Raw genomic sequence first — 24905 nt, 5'->3', positions numbered from 1 at the left:
CGGTTCAATGCCCGTACGCTCTTTTCGTGGGTTGACTTAGGCATACAGAGTTAATTCCCAGACTAAGATCAGACCGGGCCAAAGGTTGCGGTAGCAGGATCGATAGCACACAGGGGGGACCGGGTCGATCCTCGACTCGCGCATTCTGCCTCTCCGATCGGCTGAGTGCCCGCACGCTCATTTCGTGGGTTGGTTTAGGCATAAAAAGTTCATTCCATGTTAAACATACGGAGTTCATTCCATGTTAAACATACGGAGTTCATTCCCAGTCTAAGATCGAACCAGATCGAAGGTTACGACAACAGGGCCAGCAGCTGGATTGGCAGCACGCAAGGGGGGATTGAGCCAATCCCTAGCTTGTGCATTCTACCTCTCTGGCCGGCTGAGCTCCCGTACGCTCGTTTTATGGGTTGGCTTAAGCATACAGAGTTCATTCTATGTCTAAGCCCTAGTCGGACCGAGGGTTATGGCAGCAGGACCGGTTACAGGATCGACAGCAGGACCGGTAACGGGATCGGTAGCATGTAGAGGGGGATCGGGCTGATCGCCCATAAGCTCATTTCGTGGGTGGACTTAGGCATACGAAGTTCATCCCAGTCTAAGCATACAGAGTTCATTCCCAGTCTAACATCAGACCGAACCGAGGGTTGCGGCAACAGGATTGGTAGCACGTAGGGGGGACCGAGCCAATCCTCGGCTTGCTCATTCTGCCTCTCCGGTAGGCTGAGTGCCCGCACGCCCGTTTCTTGGGTTGGCTTAGGCATAGGGAGTTCATTCCATGTCTAAGCCCCAGTTGGATCGAGGGTTGTGGCAGCGGGATCGACAGCACACCGAGTTGGACTAGGCCAATCTCTGACTTGTGCATTATGCCTCTTCGATCGGCTCAACGCCCACACGCTCATTTCGTGGGTTGACTTAGGCATACGGAGTTCATTCCCAGTCTAAGATTAGACCAGACTGAGGGTTCTGGTAATAGGATCGACAGCACGCAGAGGGGACCGGGTCGATCCCCGATTTTCGTATTGTGCCTCTCCGATCGGCTGAGCGCCTGCATGCACTTTTCATGGGTTGGCTTAGGCATACAGAATTCATTCCATGTCTAAGCATACGGAGTTCATTATCAGTCTAGGATTGGACCAAATCGAGGGTTGCAGTAGCAGGATCGGCAGCACATAGGGGGGATCGGGCCAATCCCCGACTTGCACATTCTACCTCTCCGGTTGGCTGAACGCCAGCACGCTTGTTTCGCAGGTTGGCTTAGGCATACGGAGTTCATTCCATGTCTAAGACCCAACCGAACTGAGGATTATGGCAGTAGGACCGGCAGCAGGATCGGCAGCGAGATCGGCAACGTGTAGAGGGGGACCGGGCTGATCCCCGACTTGTATATTATGCCTCTTCAATCAGCCTCTATGATCGGTTGAGCGTCCGCACACTCGTTTTGTGGGTTGACTTAGGCATACGAAGTTCATCCCCAGTCTAAGCATACAGAGTTCATTCCTGGCCTAAGATCAAATCGGATTGAGGGTTGCGGCAGTAGGATCGACAGCACGCAGAGAGGACCGGGCCAATCTCCGGCTTGCGTATTCTACCTCTCCGACGGGCTGAGCGCCTTCACGCCCGTTTCGTGGGTTGGCTTAGGCATAGGGAGTGCATTCCATGTCTAAGCATATGGAGTTCATTCCCAGTCTAAGATTGGATCCGATTGACTGTTGCGGCAGCAGGACCAGCAGTAAGATCAGTAGTATGTAGGGGGGACCGAGCCGATCCCCGGCTTGTGCATTCTGCCTCTCCGACCGGCTGAGCACCTGCACACTCTTTTCATGGGTTGGTTTAGGCATACGGAGTTCATTCCATGTCTAAGCCCCAACCCGACCGAGGGTTGTGGCAGCAGGACCGGCAGCGGGATCGACAGCACGTAGAGGGTGACCGGGTTGATCCCCATCTTGTGCATTATGTCTCTCTAGCCGACCTCACACCCGAATGCTCGTTTCATGGGTTGACTTAGGCATACAGAGTTCATTCTCAGTCTAAGATTGGACCAGATCGAGGGTTGCGATAGTAGGATCGACTGCACGCAGGAGGGATCGGGTCGATCCCCGGCTTGCTCATTCTAGCTCTCTGGTCGACTGAGCGCCCACACACTCATTTCATGGGTTGGCTTAGGCATACGGAGTTCATTCCCAATCTAAGATCGAACCGGACTGAGGGTTGCGGTAGCAGGTGGACAGCACGTAGGGGGATCAGGTCGGTCCCCCGCTTGTGCATTCTGCCTCTCCGGTCGATTGAGCGCCGACACGCTCATTTCATGGGTTGGCTTAGGCATACGGAGTTCATTCCATGTCTAAGCATACAGAGTTCATTCCTAGTCTAAGATCGGATCGGATCGAGGATTACGACAGTAGGACCAGCAGCAGGATCAACAGCATGCAGGGGGGCCGGGCCGATCCCCGGCTTGTGCATTCTGTCTCTCTGGCCTGCTGAGCACCCGCACGTGTTTTTTTTTGGGTTGGCTTAGGCATACGGAGTTCATTCCATGTCTAAGCCCCAGTCGGACCGAGGGTTGTGGCAGCAGGATCGGCAATGGGATCGACAGCACGCAGAGGGTGACCGAGCTGATCCTCGAGTTTTGCATTATGTCTCTCCGGTCGACCTCTTCGGTCGGCTGAGCGCCCGTACGCTCGTTTCGTGGGTTGACTTAGGCATACGGAGTTCATCCCCAGTCTAAGCATACGGAGTTCATTTCCAGTCTAAGATCGGATCGGACCGAGGGTTGCGACAGTAGGATCGATAGCATGCAGGGGGGACCGAGCCGATCCCAGGCTTGCGCATTCTACCTCTCCGATTGGCTGAGTGCCCGCACGCTCATTTCATGGGTAGGCTTAGGCATACAGAGTTCATTCGATATCTAAGCCCCAGTCGGACCGACGGTTGTGGCAGCAGGACTAACAGCGAGATCGGCAGCACGTAAAGAGGGACTGGGCTGATCCTCAGCTTGCGCATTATGCCTCTTCGGCCGGCCTCTCCGGTCGACTGAGCACCCGCACGGTCGTTTCATGGGTTGACTTAGGCATACGGAGTTCATCCCTAGTCTAAGCATACGGAGTTCATTCCCAGTCTAAGATTGGATCGGACAAAGAGTTGCGACAGCAGGATCGAGAGCACGCAGAGGGGACAGGGCTGATCCCCGACTTCCGTATTCTACCTCTCTGGTCGGCTGAGCACCTGCACGCCCACTTCGTGGGTTGGCTTAGGCATAGGGAGTTCATTCCATGTCTAAGCCCTAGCCGGATCGAAAGTTGTGGCAGCGGGACCAGCAGCACGCAGAGGAGGACTGGGTCGATCCCTGGCTTGTGTATTATGCCTCTTCGATCGGTTCAATGCCTGCACGCTTGTTTCGTGAGTTGAATTTTGCATACGGAGTTCATTCTCAGTCTAAGATCAGACCAGACTGAAGGTTACGATAGCAGAATCGACAGCACGCAAAGGGGACCAGGTCGATCCCTGGCTTACGTATTCTGCCTCTCCGGCCGGCTGAGCGCCCGCATGCTCATTTCATGGGTTGGCTTAGGCATACGGAGTTCATTCCATGTCTACGCATACAAAGTTCATTCCCAGTCTAAGATCAGATCGGATCGAGGGTTGCGGTAGCAGGACCAGTAGCAGGACCAGCAGCAGGATCGATAGCACGCAGAGGGGGACCGGGCCGATCCCCGGCTTGCGCATTCTGCCTCTTCGATCGACTGAGCACCCGCACGCTCGTTTCATTGGTTGGCTTAGCTATATGGAGTTCATTCCATGTCTAAGCCCCAGTCGGACCGAGGGTTGTGATAGCAGGACCGACAGCGTGATCGGCAACACGCAGAGGGGGACCGGTCTGATCCTTAGCTTGCGCATTATGCCTCTTCGGTCGGCCTCCTTAGCCAACTGAGCGCCCGTAATCTTGTTTCGTGGGTTTACTTAGGCATATGGAGTTCATTCCCAGTCTAAGATTGAGTCAGACTGAGGGTTACAACAGTAGGATCGGCAGCACGTAGAGAGGATCGGGTCGATCCCCGACTTGTGCATTCTACCTCTCTGGCCGGTTTGAGCACCCACATGCCCGTTTCATGCATTGGCTTAGGCATAGGGAGTTCATTCCATGTCTAAGCCGCAGCTAGACCAAGGGTTGTGGCAGTAGGACCAGCAGCACGCAGATGGGGCCGATCCCCGGCTTGCGCATTATGCCTCTCCGACCTACTCAGCGCCCGCATGCTCGTTTCGTGGGATGACTTAGGCATACAGAGTTCATTCCTAGTCTAAGATTTGATTGGACCAAGGGTTGCGACAGCAGGATCGATAGCACGCAGGGAGGATCGGGTTGATCCCCAGCTTGCGCATTCTGCCTCTCTGGCCAACTGAGCGCTTGCACGTTCGTTTAATGGGTTGGCTTAGGCATACAGAGTTCATTCCATGTCTAAGCATATGGAGTTCATTCCCAGTTTAAGGTTCGAACGGACCGAGGGTTGTGGCAGCAGGACCAACCGTAGGATCGACAGCATGTAGGGGGGGTCAAGCCGATCCCTGACTTACGTATTCTGCTTCTCCAGTCGGTTGAGCGCTCGTACGCTCGTTTCATGGGTTGGCTTAGGCATACAGAGTTCATTCCATGTCTAAGCCCTAGTCGGATCGAGGGTTGTGGCAGCAGGACTGGCAGTGGGATCGGCAGCTTGTAGAGAGGGATCGGGTTGATCCTCAGCTTACGCATTATGCCTCTCCAGCCGGCTAAGCGCCCGTATGCTCATTTCATGGGTTGACTTAGGCATACGGAATTCATCCCTAGTCTAAGCATACGGAGTTCATTCCCAGTCTAAGATCGAACCGGATCGAGGTTTGTGGCAGTAGGATCAGTAGCACGTAAAGGGGACCGAGCCAATCTCCGGCTTATGCATTCTACCTCTCCGGTCGGCTGAGCGCCCGCATGCCCGTTTCATGGGTTGGCTTAGGTATAGAGAGTTCATTCCATGTCTAAGCCCCAGCTGGACCGAGGGTTATGGTAGTGGGACCGGCAACACACAAAGGGGGATCGGGTCAATCCCCGGCTTGCGCATTATGCCTCTTCGATCGGCTCAGCGCTCGCACGGTCATTTCGTGGGTTGACTTATGCATACGGAGTTCATTCCTAGTCTAAGATCAAACTAGACTGAGGGTTGCGGCAACAGGATTGACAGCACGCAGGGGGGACCAGGTCAATCCCCGGCTTGCGCATTCTGGCTCTCCAGCCGGCTGAGCGCCCGTATGCTCGTTTCGTGGGTTTGCTTGGGCAAACGGAGTTCATTCCATGTCTAAGCATACGGAGTTCATTCCCAGTCTAGGAGTTTGAGCCACGGTACAGATGCTGGGCTCGGGCATGTACTGGCATCACATTTTTTACTCTCGGGGCACCATCGTCGGAGCATCACCGGAGAGCCTAACTGGCGGCATTGAGGGTTCCGGCGATTGGGGGGGCCGGGGGGTGTGCGCATATGATGTGCGATTGGTGCTGGTACTTGGCCCTTATATTGGCCCCCTATCCCTCATCAAACCTCGAGAACTCACACCCCCTTAAAGAGCTTTTGAGATTTTATAGGTTTGCTGCCAGTAGCAATTAAAGTGTCTGACTTGGGGACACTTTTTTCAAACGGTCACAAAATCTTCTCCACTTCGAGTTTTTAGCTGACTTTTTTTTTGCATGTCAACAAGAATACGAGGATCACCTTTACCAAATTTGGGGACAAAAATTTTTCTAAAAAAATTTTAAAAAATCCCGATCCATAAAAAGTTTCAAAAATTATGAAAAATAAAAAACGGGTCGTCTTGCCAAGAAACTTCACATGAAGGCTTAGGGGACATTGTATGAATTTACAAGCCATAAAAATGGCATTGGCATGATAGAAATATGAAGATGTGCTTGAACCCACCTACCACCCGTTCGATCCCTGGCTTGCGCATCCTGCCTCTCTGGTCGGCTGAACGCCCCCACGCTCATTTCGTGGGTTGACTTAGGCATACAAAGTTCATCCCCAGTCTAAGCATACGGAGTTGATTCCCAGTGTCAGATCAGATCAGACGGAGGGTTACAGCAGCACATAGGGGGGATCGAGTCGATCCCTAACTTGCATATTCTGCCTCTTCGGTCGACTGAGTGCCAGGACGCTCATTTCATGGGTTGGCTTAGGCATACGGAGTTCATTCCATGTCTAAGCATACGGAGTTCATTCCTAGTCTAAGATCAGATCGGATCGAAAGTTGTGGGAGCAGGACCAGCAGTAGGATCGACAGTATGCAGGGGGGACTGGGCCGGTCCCCGGCTTATGCATTCTGCCTCTTCGACTGGCTGAGCACCTGCACGCTCATTTCGAAGGTTGGCTTAGGCATATGGAGTTCATTCCATGTCTAAGCCCCAGTCGAACAGAAGGTTGTGGTAGCAAGACCGTAAGCGAGATCGGTAGCACATAGAGGGGGATCGGGCTGATCCCTGGCTTGCGTGTTATGCCTCTCCAGCTAGCTGAGCGCCTGCAAGCCTATTTTGTGGGTTGCTTAGGCATAGGGAGTTCATTCCATGTCGAAGCCCCAACCGGATTGAGGGTTGTGGTAGCAGGACCGGCAGCGCAATCGACAGCACGCAGAGGGGGACCAAGCTGATCCCCAGCTTGCGTATTATGCCTCTCCGACTGGCTGAGCGCCCGGTCACTGGTTTCGTGGATTGACTTTGGCATATGGAGTTCATCCTCAGTCTAAGCATACGAAGTTCATTCCAAGTCTAAAATCGGATCGGGCAGAGGGTTGCGGTAGCAAGATCGACAGCAAGCGGTAGGGATCGGGCCGATCCCCGGCTTGCGCATTTTGCCTCTCCGGTCGACTGAGCACCCGCACGCCCATTTCATGGGTTGGCTTAGGCATAGGGAGTTCATTCCATGTCTAAGCCCTAGCCGGACCGAGGGTTGTGGCAGCAGGACCGGCAGCACGCAGAGGGGGATCAGGCCGATCCCTAACTTGCGCATTATGCCTTTTCGGTCGGCTCAGCGCCTGCACGCTCATTTCATGAGTTGACTTATGCATACGGAGTTCATTCCTAGTCTAAGATCAGATCAGACTGAGGGTTGCAGCAGCAGGATTGACAACACGCAGGGGTGGATTGGGCCGATCCCTGGCTTGCTCATTCTGCCTCTCTGGCCTGCTAAGTGCCCGCACGCTCATTTCGTGGGTTGGCTTAGGCATACAGATTTCATTCCATGTCTAAGCATACGGAGTGCATTCCCAATCTAAGATTTTGAGCCACAGTGGACATGCTGGGCTCAAGCATGTATTGGTGCCACATTTTTTCCACTCGGGGCACCATCACCGGAGCATCACTGGAGAGCCTAACCGGCGGCATTGGGGGTTCCGGTGATTGGGGGGCCGGGGTGGTATATGCACATGATGTTCGATGGGTGCTGGTACTTGGCCCTTATATTGGCCCCCTGTCCCTCATCAAACCTCGAGAACTCACACCCCCTTAAAGAGCATTTGAGATTTTATAGGTTTGCTACCAGTAGCCATTAAAGTGTCTAAAATAGGGACACTCTTTTCAAACGGTCACAAAATCTTCTCCACTTTGAGTTTTTAGCTGAAATTTTTTGTGCATTCCAAAAAAAAATACAAGGATCACCTCTACCAAATTTGGGGACAAAACTCTTTCTAAAAAAATTTAAAAAAATCTCGAACCGTAAAAAGTTTTGAAAATCATGAAAAATAGAAAACAGGTCGTCTTGCCACGAAACTTCACATGGAGGCTTAGGGGACCATTGTATGAATTTACAAGCCATAAAAATGGCATTGGCATGGCAGAAATATGAAGATGTGCTTCAACCCACCTACCACCCGTTCGATCCCCGGCTTGTGCATCCTGCCTCTCTGGTCGATTGAGCACACGAATGCTCGTTTCGTGGGTTGACTTAGGCATATGGAGTTCATCCCCAGTCTAAGCATATGGAGTTCATTCCCAGTCTAAGATTGGACCAGATCGAGGGTTGCGGCAGCAGGATTGACAGCACACAGGGGGGACCAGGCCGATCCTCGGCTTACGCATTCTGCCTTTCCGGTCGGCTGAGCACCCGTAAGCTCATTTCATGGGTTGGCTTAGGCATACGGAGTTCATTCCATGTCTAAGCATACGGAGTTCATTCCCAGTCTAAGATCGGTCGGACCAAGGCTTGCGGTAGCAGGACTAGCAGCAGGATCGACAGCACACAGGGGGGATCAAGTCGATCCCCAGCTTGTGTATTTTGCCTCTTCGACCTTCTGACCGCCCGCACGCTCGTTTCGTGGGTTGACTTAAGCATACGGAGTTCATCCCCAGTCTAAGCATACGGAGTTCATTCCCAGTCAAAATCAAATCAGACTGAAGGTGGCGGCAGTAGGATCGACAGCACACAGAAAGGGATCGGGCCGATCCCTGGCTTGCGCATTCTGCCTCTCCGATCGGCTGAGCACCCGTACGCTCATTTCGTGGGTTGGCTTAGGCATACGAAGTTCATTCCATGTCTAAGCATACGGAGTTCATTCCTAGTCTAAGATTTTGAGCCACGGTGCGTATGTTGGGCTCAGGCATGTGATGGTGTCGCATTTTTTTCGCCAGGGGCAGCATCGTCGGAGCATCGTTGGAGAGCCTAACCGATGGATTGCGGGTTCCGACGATTGGGGGGCAGCACGATCGACAGCAGCAAGAGGGACTGGGCCGATCCCCGACTTGCACATTCTACCTTTTCGGCCAGCTGAGCACCCGCACGCCCGTTTCGTGGGTTGGCTTAGGCATAGGGAGTTCATTCCATGTTTAAGCCCCAGCCAGACCGAGGGTTGTGGCAGCGGGATCGACAGCACGTAGAGGGGGATCGGGCCGATCCCCAGCTTGCGCATTATGCCTCTTCAACCGGTTCAGCACCCGAACGCTCGTTTCATAGGTTGACTTATGCATATGGAGTTCATTCCCAGTCTAAGATCGGATCGAACTGAGGGTTGCAATAGTAGGATCGATAGCACGTAGGGGGGACCAGGTTGATCCCCTGCTTGTGCATTCTGCCTCTCATGCCGGCTGAGCGCCCGCACGCTCGTTTCATGGGTTGGCTTAGGCATACGGAGTTCATTCCATGTCTAAGCATATAGAGTTCATTCCCAGTCTAAGATTTTATGCCACGGTGCACATACTACACTCGGGCATGTGCTGGTGCCGCATTTTTTTCACCCAGGCCACCAACGCTGGAGAGCCTAACCGGCGGCATTGGGGTTTCGACGATTGGGGGGGCCGGGGGGTGTGCGCACATGATGTGAGATGGGTGCTGGTACTTGGCCCTTATATTGGCCCCCTATCACTCATCAAACCTCGAGAACTCACACCCCCTTAAAGAGCATTTGAGATTTTATAGGTTTGCTACTAGTAGCCATTAAAGTGTCTGAAATGGGGACACTTTTTTCAAACGGTCACAAAATCTTCTCCACTTCGAGTTTTTAGCTGAATTTTTTTGTGCATGCCAACAAAAATGCAAGGATCATTTCTACCAAATTTGGGGGCAAAACTCTTTCTAAAAAAAGTTTTAAAAATCCAATACCACAAAAAGTTTCAAAAATCATGAAAAATAGAAAACGGGTCGTCTTGCCACAAAACTTCTCATGAAGGCTTAGGGAACCATTGTATGAATTTACAAGTCATAAAAATGGCACTGGCATGGCAAAAATATAAAGATGTGCTTGAACCGACCTACCACCCGTTCGATGCCCGGCTTATGCATCCTGCCTCTCTGGTCGGCTGGGCACCCGCACGCTCATTTGGTGGGTTGACTTAGGCATACGGAGTTCATCCCCAGTCTAAGCATACGAAGTTCATTCCTAGTCTAAGATCGAACCAGACCGAGGGTTGCGACAGCAGGATCGATAGCACGTAGGGGGTACCGGGCCGATCCCCAGCTTGCGCATTCTGCTTCTCCAGCCAGTTGAGCGCCCGCACACCCGTTTTGTGGGTTGGCTTAGGCATAGGGAGTTTATTCCATGTCTAAGCCCTAGCCGGACCGAGTGTTGTGGCAGCGAGATCGACAGCACACAGAGGAGGATTGGGCTGATGCTCGGCTTACGCATTATGCCTTTCTGATCGGCTCAGCGCCCGTACGCTCATTTCATGGGTTGACCTAGGCATACGGAGTTAATTCCCAGTCTAAGATCGGACCAGATCGAGGGTTGCAGCAGCAGGATCGACAGCACGCAGGGGGGATCGGGCCGATCCTTGGCTTGCACATTCTGCCTCTTCGATCGGCTGAGCACCTACACGCTCGTTTCATGGGTTGGCTTAGGCATACGGAGTTCATTCCTTGTCTAACCATATGGAGTTCATTCCCAGTCTAACATCAGACTGGATCGAGGGTTACGACAACAGGACCAGTAGCAGGATCGACAGCACGTAGGGGGACCGGGTCGATCCCCAGCTTGCGCATTCTGCCTCTACGGTCGACTGACCGCCCGCACGCTCATTTCATGGGTTGTCTTAGGCATACGGAGTTCATTCCATGTCTGAGCCCCACCTGGACCGATGGTAGTGGTAGCGGGACCGGCAGCACGCAGAGGGGGATCGAGCCGATCCCTGGCTTGCGCATTATGCCTCTCTAACTGGTTCAACACCTATCATTTCGTGGGTTGAGCTAGGCAAACGGAGTTCATTCCCAGTCTAAGATAGGATCGGACCGAGGGTTGCGACAGCAGGATCGACAGCACGTAGGGGAACCGAGCTGATCCCCGGCTTGCGCGTTCTACCACTCCGATCGACTGAGCGCCCGCACGCCTGTTTGATGGGTTGGCTTAGGCATAGGGAGTTCATTCCACGTCTAAGCCCCAGCTAGACCGAGGGTTATGGCAGTGGGACTGGCAGCACGCAAAAGGGGACTGAGTCGATCCCCGGCTTGCGCATTCTACCTCTACGGTCGGCTGAGTGCCCGCATGCTCGTTTCATGGGTTGGCTTAGGCATATGGAGTTCATTCCATGTCTAAGCATACAGAGTTCATTCCCAGTCTAAGATCGAACCAGACTGAGGCTTACGGTAACAGGACCAACAGCAAGATCGACAGCACACAGAGGGGGACCAGGCCGATTCCTAGCTTGCACATTCTACCTCTCCGACCGACTGAGCGCCCACACGCTCATTTCGTTGGTTGACTTAGGCATACGAAGTTCATCCTAGTCTAAGCATACGGAGTTCATCCCAGTCTAAGCATACGGAGTTCATTCCCAATCTAAGATCGGACTAGACTGAGGGTGGTGACAGCAGGATCGGTAGCATGCAGGCGGGATCGGGCCGATCCCTGGCTTACGCATTCTACCTCTCCGATAGGCTGAGCGCCCGTACGCTCGTTTCGTGGGTTGGCTTAGGCATAGGGAGTTCATTCCATGTCTAAGCCCCAGTCGACCGAGGGTTGTGGCAACGTGATCAACAGCACGCAGAGGGGTACCGGGACTATCCCCAACTTGTGCATTATGCCTCTCCAGCCGGCTCAAGGCCCGAACGCTCATTTCATGGGTTGACTTAGGCATACGGAGTTCATTCCCAGTCTAAGATCTGACCAGACCGAGGGTTGTGGCAGTAGGATTGATAGCACGCAGGGGGCATATGGAGTTTATCACCAGTCTAAGCATACGGAGTTCATTCCCAGTCTAACATCAAACTGGATCGAGGATTGTGGTAGCAGGATCGGCAACACGCAGGGGGACCGGGCCGATCCCCGACTTGCGCATTCTGCGTCTCCGGACGGTTGAGCACCCGCATGCCCGTTTCATGGGTTGGCTTAGGCATAGGGAGTTCATTCCATGTCTAAGCCCCAGTTGGACTGAGTGTGGCAACGGGACCGGCAGCACACAGAGAAGGATCGGGCCGATCCCCGGCTTGTGCATTCTACCTCTCCAGTCGGCTGAGCGCCCGCACACTCGTTTCATGGGTTGGCTTAGTTATACGGAGTTCATTTTATGTCTAAGCATACAGAGTTCATTTCCAGTCTAAGAGTTTGAGGCATGGTGCACATGCTGGGCTCGGGCATGTGCTGGTACCAGATTTTTTTCGCTCAGGGCACCATTATCAGAGCATCGTCGGAGAGCCTAATCGGTGGCATTGGGGGTTCCGGTGATTGGGGGGCCAGGGGGTGTGCACACATGATGTGCGATGGGTTCTGGTACTTGGCCTTTATATTGGCCCCCTATCCCTCATCAAACCTCAAGAACTCACACCCCCTTAAAGAGCATTTTAGATGTTATAGGTTTGCTGCCAGTAGCCATTAAAGTGTTTGAAATAGGGACACTTTTTTCAAATGGTCACAAAATCTTCTCCACTTCAATTTTTTAGCTGAATTTTTTTGTGCATGCCAGAAAAAATAGAAAGAATCACCTCTACCAATTTGGGGACAAAACTCTTTCTAAAAAAATTTTAAAAAATCTTGAACCGTAAAAAGTTTCAAAAATCATGAAAAATAGAAAACGTGTCGTCTTGGCACGAAACTTCACATGAAGGTGTAAGGGACCATTGTATGAATTTACAAGCCCTAAAAATGGCATTGGCATGGCAGAAATATGAAGATGTGCTTGAACCCACCTACCACCCGTTCGATCCCCAGCTTGCGCATCCTACGTCTCTGGTCGGCTGAGCGTCTGCACGCTCGTTTCGTGCGTTGACTTAGGCATACGGAGTTCATCCCAAGTCTAAGCATATAGAGTTCATTCCCAGTCTAACATCAGACCAGACCGAGGGTTGCGGCAGCAGGATCGATAGCACGCAAGGGGGATCGGGCCGATCCCCGGCTTGCGCATTCTGCCTCTCTGATCGGCTGAGCACCCGCACGCCTGTTTCGTGGGTTGGCTTAGGCATAGGGAGATCATTCCATGTCTAAGCCCTAGCTGGAGCGAGGGTTGTGGCAGTTGGACCGATAGCACGTAGAGGGGGACCGAGCCGATCCCCGGCTTGCACATTATGCCTCTCCGGTCGGCTCAGCGCCCGCACGCTCGTTTCATGGGTTGACGTAGGCATACAGAGTTCATTCTCAGTCTAAGAGTGGATCGGATCGAGGGTTGCGACAATAAGATCGATAGCGCACAGGAGGGGATCGAGTCGATCCCCGGCTTATGCATTCTACCTCTCCGGCCGGCTGAACGCCCGCACGCTCGTTTCATGGGTTGGCTTAGGCATACGGAGTTCATTCCATATCTAAGCATACGGAGTTCATTCCTAGTCTAAGATCAGACCAGACCAAGGGTTGTGGCAGCAGGACCAATAGCAGGATTGGCAGCACGTAGGGGGGACCGAGTTGATCCCTGGCTTGCGCATTCTGCCTCTCCGATCGACTGAGTGCCCGTACGCTCGTTTCATGGGTTGGCTTAGGCATACAGAGTTCATTCCATGTCTAAGCCCCAGTTGGATTGAGGGTTGGGGCAGCAGGACAGGCAGCGGGATCGGCAGCAAGCAGAGGGGGATCGGGTCGATCCCCGGCTTGCGCATTATGCCTCTCCAGCCGACTGAGCACCCATACGCTCATTTCGTGGGTTGACTTAGGCATACGGAGTTCATCCCCAGTCTAAGCATACGGAGTTTATTCCTAGTCTAAGATCAGACCGGACCGAGGGTTGCGGTAGCAGGATCGGTAACACGCAGTAGGGATTGGGTCGATCCTTGACTTACGCATTCTGCATCTCCGGATGGCTGAGCGCCCACACCCCCATTTCATGGATTGGCTTAGGCATAGGGAGTTCATTCTATGTCTAAGCCCCAGTCAGATCGACGGTTGTGGTGGTTGGATCGGCAGCACGCAGAAGGGGATCAGGCTGATCCCCAGCTTGTGCATTATGCATTTCCGACCGGCTCAGCACTCGAAAGCTCATTTCATGGGTTGACTTAGGCATACGGAGTTCATTCCTAGTCTAAGATCGGACTGGACCGAGGGTTGTGGCAGCAGGATCGACAGTACGCAAAAGGGGATCGGGCCGGTCCCTGACTTGCGCATTCTGCCTCTTCGATCGATTGAGCGCCCATACACTCGTTTCATGGGTTAGCTTAGGCATACGGAGTTCATTCCATGTCTAAGCATACAGAGTTCATTCCCAATCTAAGATCAAACTGGACCGAGGGTAGTGGTAGTAAGACCAGCAGTAGGATCGATAGCACGTAGGGGGGATCGGGTCAATCCCCGGCTTATGCATTCTGCCTCTCCGATTGGCCTCTCCGACCGGCTGAGCGCCCGCGCGCTCGTTTCATGGGTTGACTTAGGCATACGAAGTTCATCCCCAATTTAAGCATATGAAGTTCATTCCTAGTCTAAGATCGAACCGGATCGAGGGTTGCGATGTAGGGGGGATCGGCCCGATCCCTGACTTGCGCATTCTACCTCTCCGGCCGACTGAGCACCCGCACACCCATTTCGTGGGTTGGCTTAGGCATAGGGAGTTCATTCCATGTCTAAGCCCCAGTCGAACTGAGGGTTGTGGCAGTGGGACCGGCAGCACGTAGAGGGGGACCGAGTCGATCCCCGACTTGCGTATTCTGCCTCTCCGATCGATTGAGTCCTCGCACACTCGTTTCGTTTGTTGGCTTAGACATACGGAGTTCATTCCATGTCTAAGCATAAGAAGTTCCAGTCTAAGAGTTTGAGCCACGGTGCACACGCTGGGCTTGGGCATGTGCTGGTGCTGCATTTTTTTTCACCCGGGGCACGATCGTCGGAGCATCATTGGAGCATCACCAAAGAGCCTAACCGACGCCAATGGGGATTCCAGCGATTGAGGGGGTCGGGGGGTTGTGCTCAAAATGTGTGATGGTTACTGGTACTTGGCCCTTATATTGGCCCCCTATCCCTCATCGAACCTCGAGAACTCACACCCCCTTAAAGAGCATTTGAGATTTTATAGGTTTGCTGCCAGTAGCCATTAAAGTGTCTGAAATGGGGACACTTTTTTCAAACGGTCACAAAATCTTCTCCACTTCAGTTTTTAGCTGAATTTTTTTGTTCATGCCAACAAAAATATGAGGATCACCTCTACCAAATTTAGGGACAAAACTCTTTCTAAAAAAAGTTTAAAAAATCCCAAACCGTTAAAAGTTTCGAAAATCATGAAAAATAGAAAACGGGTCATCTTGCCACGAAACTTCACATGAAGGCGTAGGGGACCATTGTATGAATTTACAAGCCATAAAAATGGCATTGGCATGGCAGAAATATGAAGATGTGCTGAAACCCACCTACCACCCGTTCGATCCCCGGCTTGCGCATCCTGCCTCTCTGGTCTGCTGAGCGTTCGCACGCTCGTTTCGTCGGTTGACTTAGGCATACGGCATTTATCCCCAGTCTAAGATTAGATCAGATTGAGGGTTGCGGTAATAGAATCGATAGCACGCAAGGGGGACTGAGCCAATCCCTAGCTTACGCATTCTACCTCCCCAGTCGGTTGAGCGTCCGCACGCTCGTTTCGTGGGTTGGCTTAGGCATAGGGAGTTCATTCAATGTCCAAGCCCCAACCGGACCAAGGGTTGTGGCAGCGGGACCGACAACACGTAGAGGGGGATCGGGCCGATCTCTGGCTTGAGCATGATACCTCTTCGGTAGGCTCAGCGCCCGTACGCTCATTTCGTGTGTTGACATAGGCAAACAGTGTTCATTCCCAATCTAAGATCAGACCAGACCAAGGGTTACGGTAGCAGGATCGACAGCACGTAAGGGGGATCGGGTCGATCCTCGACTTGCGTATTCTACCTTTCCGACTGGCTGAGCACCTGCACACTCGTTTCATGGGCTAGCTTAGGCATACAGAGTTCATTCCATGTCTAAGCCCAAGTCGAACCGAGGGTTGTGGCAGCAGGACTGGTAGCAGGATCGACAGCACGCAGAGGGGGACTGGGTTGATCCCTGACTTTTGCATCATGCCTCTTCGATCGGCTGAGAGCCCGCACGCTCGTTTCATGGGTTGACTTAGGCATATGGAGTTCATCCCCAGTCTAAGCATATGGAGTTCATTCCCAGTCTAAGATCAGACAGGACCAAGGGTTGCGGTAGTAGGAACGGCAACATCAGAGGGGATTGGGCCAATCCTTGACTTGCGCATTCTGCCTCTCTAGCTGGTTGAGTGCCCGTACGTCCGTTTCTTGGGTTGGCCTAGGCATAGGGAGTTCATTCCTTGTCTAAGCCCTAGCCGAACAGAGGGTTGTGGCAACAGGACAGGCAGTACACAGAGGGGGATCGGGCCGATCCCCGGCTTGCGCATTATGCCTCTCTGGCTGGTTCAGTGCCCGAATTTTCATTTTGTGGGATGAATTAGGCATACAGAGTTCATTCCCAATCTAAGATCAGACCGGACCGAGGGTTGCGGCAGCAAGATCAACAGCACGTAGGGGGGATCGAGTCGGTCCCCAGCTTGCGCATTTTGCCTCTCCGACCGGTTGAGCGCCCGTAAGCTCATTTCGTGGGTTGGCCTAGGCAAACAGAGTTCATTCCATGTCTAAGCATATGGAGTTCATTCCTAATCTAAAATCAGATCGGACCGAGGCTTGCGGTAGTAGGACCAGCAGTAGGATCGGTAGCACGTAGGTGGGGATCGGACCGATCCCCAACTTGCGCATTCTACCTCTCCGGCCAGCTGAGCGCCCACACGCTCGTTTCATGGGTTGACTTAGGCATATGGAGTTCGTTCCCAGTCTAAGATCGGACCGGACCGAGGGTTACGGTAGCAGGATTGACAGCACACAGAAGGGACTGGACCGATCCCCGGCTTGTGCATTCTGCCTCTCTGGTCGGCTGTGCACCCATACGCTCGTTTCGTGGGTTAGCTTAGGCATACGTAGTTTATTCCATGTCTAAGCATACGGAGTTCATTCCCAGTCTAAGATCAGACCGGATCGAGGGTTGTGGCAGCAGGATCGATAGCACGCAGGAGGGGATTGGGCCGATCCTCGGCTTGTACATTCTACCTCTCCGGTCGGCTGAGCGCCCGCACCCTTGTTTCGTGGGTTGGCTTAGGCATACAGAGTTCATTCCATGTCTAAGCCCTAGCTGGACCGAGGGTTATGGCAGCAGGATCGGTAACTGGATCGGTAGCACGTAGAGTGGGATCGGGCTGATCCTCAGCTTACGCATTATGCCTCTTCGATCGGCCTCTCCAGTCGACTGAACGCCTGCACGCTCGTTTCGTGGGTTGACTTACACATACGGAGTTCATCCCCAGTCTAAGCATACAGAGTTGATTCCCAGTCTAAGATCAGACTGAACTGAGGGTTGCGGCAGCAAGATCGGTAGCACTCAAGAGGGATCGGGCCGATCCTTGGCTTGAGCATTCTACCTCTCTGGCCAACTGAACACCCGCACGCCCGTTTATGGGTTAGCTTTGACATAGGGAGTTCATTCCATATCTAAGCCCCAGCCGGATCGAGGGTTGTGGTAGTGGGACCGATAGCATGCAGAGGGGGATCGAGTCGATCCCCGGCTTGGGTATTATGCCACTTCGATCAGCTCAACGCCTGCACGCTCATTTCGTAGGTTGACTTAAGCATACAGAGTTCATTTCCAGTCTAAGATTGGACCAGATCGAGGGTTGCGATAATAGGATCAACAGCACGCAAGAGGGACCGGGTCGATCCTGGCTTGCACATTCTGCCTCTCCGATCGGCTAAGCACCCGCACGCTCGTTTCATGGGTTAGCTTAGGCATACAAAGTTCGTTCCATGTCTAAGCATACGGAGTTCATTCCCAGTCTAAGATCAGATCAGACCGAGGGTTATGACAGTAGGACCAGTAGCAGGATCAGCAGCACGTAGAGGGGACCGAGCCGATCCTTGGCTTACGCATTCTACCTTTCTGATCGGCTGAGCGCCCCACGCTCGTTTCGTTGGTTGGCTTAGGCATACGGAGTTCATTCCATGTCTAAGCCCCAATCGGACCGAGGGTTGTGGCAACAGTACCGGTAGTGGGATCGACAGCATGTAGAGGGGGACCGGGCTGATCCTCGACTTACGTAATATGCCTCTTCAGCCAACCTTTCCGATCGATTGAGCGTCTGCACGCTTGTTTCATGGGTTGACTTAGGCATACGGAGTTTATCCCCAGTCTAAGCATACAGAGTTCATTCCTAGTCTAAGATTAGATCGAACGGAGGGTTAAGGCAGCAGGATCGACAGCATGCAGGGGGATCGTGTCAATCCTTGGCTTGCTCATTCTACCTCTTCAGTCGGTTGAGTGCCCGCACGCTCGTTTTGTGGGTTGACTTAGGCATACGGAGTTCATCCCTAATCTAAGCATACGGAGTTCATTCCCAGTCTAAGATCAGATCGGATCGAGAGTTGCGACAGCATGCAGGGGGGATCGGGCCGATCCCCGAGTTATGCATTCCACCTCTTCGGTCGGCTGAGCACCCGTAGGGCCATTTCATGGGTTGGCTTAGGCATAGGGAGTTCATTCTATGTCTAAGCCCCAGCGGGACTGACAGCACGTAAAGGGGGACCGGGCTGATCCCCAGCTTGCGCATTATGCCTTTTCGACTGGCTCAACGCCCGAATGCTCATTTCGTGGGTTGACTTAGGCATATGGAGTTCATTCCAAGTCTAAGATCGGATCGGACTAAGTGTTGTGGCAGTAAGATCGACAGCACGCGGGGGGGATCTGGCCAAACCCCAGCTTGTGCATTCTGCCTCTCTGGTCGACTGAATGCCCGCACGTTCGTTTCATGGGTTGGCTTAGGCATACGGAGTTCATTCCATGTCTAAGCATACGAAGTTCATTCCCAGTCTAATACCAGACCAGACCGAGGGTTGCAGCAGCAGGATCAACAGCATGCAGTGGGGGATCGGGCCGATCCCCGGCTTGTGCATTCTACCTTTTCGATCGGTTGAGCGCCCGCACGCTCATTTCGTGGGTTGGCTTAGGCATACGGAGTTCATTCCCTATCTAAGCCCCAGTCGGATCGAGGATTATGGCAGCAAGACCGACAGCAGGATCGACAGCACGCAAAGGGAGATCGGGCTGATCCCCGGCTTGCTCATTATGCCTCTTTGGTCGGCCTTTTTGGTAGGCTGAGCGCCCTCACGCTCATTTCGTGGGTTGACTTAGGCATATAGAGTTCATCCCCAGTTTAAGCATACGGAGTTCATTCCCAGTCTAAGATCAGACCGGATGGAGGGTTCCGACAGCAGGATCGGCAGCACGCAGGGGGGATCGGGCCGATCCCTGGCTTGCGCATTCTGCTTTTTCGACCAGCTGAGCGCCCGCACATCCGTTTCGTGGGTTGGCTTAGGCATAGGGAGTTCATTCCATGTCGAAGCCCTAGCCGGACCAAGGGTTATGGCAGTGGGACTGGCAACACGCAGAGGGGGATCTGACCGATCCCCGGCTTGTGCATTATGCCTCTCCGGCTAGCCTCTTCAGTTGGCTGAGTGCCCGCACGCTCGCTTCGTGGGTTGACTTAGGCATACGGAGTTAATCCCCAGTCTAAGCATATAGAGTTCATTCCCAGTCTAAGATCAGACCGAACCGAGGGTTACGACAGTAGGATCGACAGCTCGCAAGGGGACCGGGTCGGTCCCCGACTTGCACATTCTGCCTCTCCGCCCGGCTAAGCGCCTGTATGCGTATTTCATGGGTTGGCTTTGACATACGGAGTTCATTCCATGTCTAAGCATACAAAGTTCATTCCCAGTCTAAGATCAGACCGGATTGAAGGTTACGGTAGTAGGTCGAGCAGTAGGATCGACAGCACACAGGGGGGAATCGAGCCGATCCCCGGCTTGCTCATTCTGCCTCTCCGGCCAGTTAAGCGTTCGCACGCTCGTTTCGTGGGTTGGCTTAGGCATACGGGGTTCATTCCATGTCTAAGCCCCAACCGGATCGAGGGTTGTGGCAGCAAGACCGGCAGTTGGATTGAGACAGTACACAGAGGGGGATCGGGCTGATCCTCGGTTTACGCATTATGCCTCTCCAGCTGGCCTCTTCAGTCGTCTGAGTGCCCACACACTCGCTTTGTGGGTTGACTTAGGCATACGGAGTTCATCCCCAGTCTAAACATACGGAGTTCATTCCTAGTCTAAGATCGGATCGGATCGAGGGTTACAGCAGCACGCAGGGGGACCGAGCTGATCCCCGAGGTACGCCTGTTTCATGGGTTGGCTTAGGCATAGGGAGTTCATTCTATGTCTAAGCCCCTGCGGGACCGACAGCACGTAGAGGGCGATCGGGCCGATCCCTGGTTTACGCATAATGCCTCTCCGATCGGCTCAATGCCCGAACGCTCATTTCATGGGTTGACTTAGGCATACGGAGTGCATTCCCAGTCTAAGATTAGACCGGACCAAGGGTTATGGTAGCAAGATCGACAGCACGTGGGAGGGGATCGGGCCGATCCCTGGCTTGCGCATTCTACCTCTCCGGCCAACTGAGCGCCCGCACGTTCGTTTCGTGGGTTGGCTTAGGCATACGGAGTTCATTCCATGTCTAAGCATATGAAGTTCATTCCCAGTCTAAGATTTTGAGCCACGATGCACATGCTGGGCTTGGGCATGTGCTTGTGCCACTTTTTTTTTACCCGGGGCACCATTGCCGGAGCATCGTCGGAGTGCCTAACTGATGGCATTGGGGGTTCCGACGATTGGGGGGCTGGGGGGTGTGCGCACATGATGTGCGATGGGTGCTGGTACTTGTGTCACGGGCTCCGACCTTAGACTCAGAAACCATGCGGCCTTAGGCTTGGAATCTCCTCCTTTATGCCTAAGTCAGCCTAAAACACAAGCGTACGGGCATTAGAACAACGGGAAGGGCTGATTACGCAAGTTAAAGAGAAACAAGATAAGAAGGTAGAATTCTAGAAATACTCTTGTGTTCACTAAAACAGAAGTGTCTGATAGTGTACAAATAAGGGAGGAGTAGCCCTCTATTTATAATTTAGGCTACAGCTTACACTTAATGGCAATATCCCTAGAATAAAGGCTAAAATCATGGGATTATATAGATTACAATCAATCAGGATGCTAACTCCTAATTTTCAAGGTCAACCAAATCTGCCAGGATGCTACTGCTGATCCTGCCTACTTCTAGAAGCTTCCCTGCGTGTCCAGCACCTTGGGCCCTTCTAGATGTGGTGCGGGCAGCTTGTATGCCAGGCCTTGGTCTCACGGGCTGGCTTGCAAGTTGGGACTCGTTTGCTAGGCTTTGCACGTAGATACCCCCCAGCATGCCTGGTCTGCGGGCCTCAATCTCTAGCTCACCTGCTGGTGCGCCTGATGTGCCTAGCGTGCCCACCCAGGGTGGCATATCCAGCTTGTAGGCAACCTTGCCTACCCTCTTTACTACTTGGAAAGGTCCCTCATACCTCCGGACTAGGCCTTTGTGCAGCCCCCTATGGCGCACAATGGGATGCAACTTCACCAACACCAAGTCTCCAACCTAGAACTGCACGTCCCGCCTATTCTGGTCTGCCCACTTCTTCGACCTCTTGGTCACCTTGTGTAGACAAACTCTGGCCAAGTCAATTTGCTCCTGCCATCCCTTGGCAAACTTGTATGCTATTGGATTTGACCCTATATAACCTACAGTAATCAAACCGGGTGTTAGTGGTTGTTGCCTTGTCACAACCTCAAATGGGCTCCGGTTCATTACCTCGCTCCTCTGTAAGTTGTAGAAAAATTACGCAATATCTAGTATCTTTGGCCAGTCCCTTTGTGTGGCACTCACATAGTGCCGGAGGTAGACCTCTAATAGTCCATTCACTCGTTCTGTCTGCCCATCAGTCTGTGGATGCATGCTGGTGGAAAAGTTCAAGTCTGACCCCAACAGCTTGAACAACTTAGTCCAGAACCTGCTAGTGAAATGCCCGTCCCGATCACTAACAATGGTCCTTGGCACTCCCCAGTACTTAACCATGTTTTTCAGGAACAATCGAGCTGCCTCCTCGACTGGGCACTCCTTGGTTGCTGGAATGAAGATTCCATACTTGGAAAACCTGTCCACCACTACCATGATGCTTCCAAACCCTTCTACTTTGGGTAGACTGACTATAAAGTCCAGAGAAACACTCTCCCATGGTCACTCTGGCACTGGCAATGGTTCCAAGAGACCGCCTGGTTTCTTGAGCTCTACCTTATCCTGTTGGCACACAAGACAAGTCTTCACATAGGCCTCCACATCGTCCCTTATGTGCGGCCAGTAGTATCGGTCCTCGATCAACGCCAAGGTACAGCTCACTCCAAGGTGTCCAACCCACCTTGAATCATGGCATTCTTGCAAAACTTCCTTGCAGAGCTTCCCGTGCTGCGGCACAAACAATCTACTTCCCCTGGTGTACAGTAAGCCATCCTGCAACCAAAACTGCCTAGTCTTACCTTGCTAGGCGTACTCCATCAAAGCCTTGGCTGTAGGATCATGCGCAAGTCCCTCTTAGATGCACGACACCAGTGACCCCTTTGGTTGGCTAATGGCAGCAAGGTTAGCCTTCCTGTTCAGGGCGTCTGCCACTAGGTTCACCCACCCTAGCTTGTACTCCATCTGGAAATCAAATTCCATAAGAAAATCTTGCCATCTCGCCTGCTTGGGGGATAGCTTCTTCTACGTCTGGAAGTAGCAGGTCGCCATATTGTCCATCCTAACCACGAACCTTGACCCCAACAGGTAATGGCGCTAAGTGTGCAAGTAGTGCACCACTGTAGTCATCTCTTTCTCTTGGACCATGTACTTGCACTCAGTCTCATTCAGTTTCCTGTTCTCGAACGTGATTGGACGTCCCTCCTGCATCAACACACCCCCTATGGCAAAGTCTGATGCATCCGTATGCACCTCATATGGCTTGGCATGGTCTGGCAAGGCCAAGACTGGCTCCTCGATCATAGCCCACTTTAACCTATCAAAGGCTTCCTGGCACCCTGCGCTCCACTCCCATGCTTTCCCTTTCTTGAGTAAGTCAGTCAATGGCATGGCTATTGCTGAGTGACCTTTGATGAAGCACTTGTAGTAGTTGACCAGCCCAAGGAACGATCTCAACTCAGTGACCTTGGCTGGCAGTTGCCACTCCAGGATGGTGTGTATCTTGCCTTCATCCATGCGTATCCTGCCACCTCCCATTATGTGGCCAAGGAACGGGATCTCCTGTTGGGCGAATGAGCACTTCTCCCTCTTGACAAATAGCTTGTGCACCCATAACACCTTGAACACCTGTCTCAAGTGGTCTACATGCTCTCCCAAAGTATGGCTGTCGATCACAATGTCATCCAAATAAACCACAACAAACCGATCAAGGAATGACTGAAGTACCTTGTTCATAAGGGTGCAGAATGTTGCTGGGGTGTTCGTGAGTCTGAAAGGCATCACCAAGAACTCATACGAACCATACCGTGTGACACATGCTGTCTTTGGCTCATCTCCCTTCGCGATCCTGACTTGATAGTAGCCTGAACTCAAATCCAGCTTGGTGAACCACCTTGCGCTCCCAAGTTGATCGAACAAGTTCGCAATGAGTGGGATGGGGTACTTGTTCTTGATGGTCAGCTTGTTCAAAGCTCGGTAGTCTAGACACAGCCGTAACAACCCATCATGCTTACGCTGAAATAGAATCGGCGCACCATAGGGTACCTTCGATGGCCTGATTAAGCCAGCATCAACTAACTCTTTGAGCTGTTTCCTCAACTCCTCCAATTCTGGTAAAGACATTTGGTAAGGGGCTCTAGCTGGTGGCTTGGCCTCGAACACCAGCTCGATCTTGTGGTCCACCTCCCTCTTAGGTGGTAGCTTGCTAGGTAGCTTTGCGGGCATCACATCACTAAAAGTCTTCAGCACCTTTAGCACCTCCAAGGGTGACTCGATTTCCTTCTCCCTTGGCTCATCATATATCAGGGCTGCCAAGAAGGTGTCTTCTTGTCTGCTTACCGCCTTGGCAAATTGGATGGCTGACACCACCCACGACCCAACTCTAGACCCTCTCCTCAATGGCACTAAGCATTGGCACCGTGCATCCAAGATGCAAACACAATCGGTAAAAGGCACAAGGAGGGCATTAATCCGAACAAGAAAATCCAACCCAATCACAAACTCATAGTCATCAAGGGGTATTACCTCAATGGTCTCCTTGCCTTTCCAGTCTCCAAGCTACAACTCCACTCCCCGCGCTACTCTAATGGCTGGAACTTCTTTGGAGTTCACCGTTTTGATGGTACCAGTCCCTTCCTGCACCTTTAGTCCGAGCTTCCGGGCTCTATCACCTGAAATAAAAAGATGTGAGGCACCTTTGTCCACCAGTGCACTCACCTTCTAACCCACAACCATCAAATTTGTAAACATCAAGCCTTTTGGCTTGTGGCTCCCCTTACTCTGGACAACATTGAGCACCAACGACCCAAGCTTTGCTACCCCTAACTCTGGCTCCTCGTCAAACTCCTTGTCTACAGCAACCAGCTTGCCCTTCTGTGGGTAATTGCATGCTATGTGGCTCCTTCCACATAGGTAGCATGCTAGTGGCTCTCAGTCCCTTTTTGCTTTCCACTTGCCTGCTGGTGGCTTCCTCTAGCCATCTTTGGTTAAACGGTCTTGATCTCCATCCTCGGACTCCCGGTCATGGTCCTTCCCTTTGGACTGCTTCTTTCGGTCCTTATCGTCCTTGCCCTTACCCTTTGGGCTTGGTAGACTCAAACTTGTTTAGAGGCTTGAACTCTATCAAGGTCTCGACAGTAGTCATGGCTTTAGCCAAGTCATGAACTCCTCTCCTTTGTAGCTCATGCTTCACCCACGGCTTCAGCCCATCCATGAAAGCAAATAAGGCATCCTTCTCGCCTAGATCCGAGATCTGTAGCATCAATTTAGAGAATTTTTAGACATACTCCCTTATGTCCCCTTACTGGCTCAGCCTGCACAACTTTGCCCGCACCTCATCA

Source organism: Durio zibethinus, chromosome 20 (genome assembly GCF_047325235.1).
Source record: "Durio zibethinus cultivar Kanyao isolate XHJ-2024 chromosome 20, ASM4732523v1, whole genome shotgun sequence".
NCBI lineage: Eukaryota > Viridiplantae > Streptophyta > Magnoliopsida > Malvales > Malvaceae > Durio > Durio zibethinus.
This window is presented reverse-complemented; position numbering follows the sequence as displayed.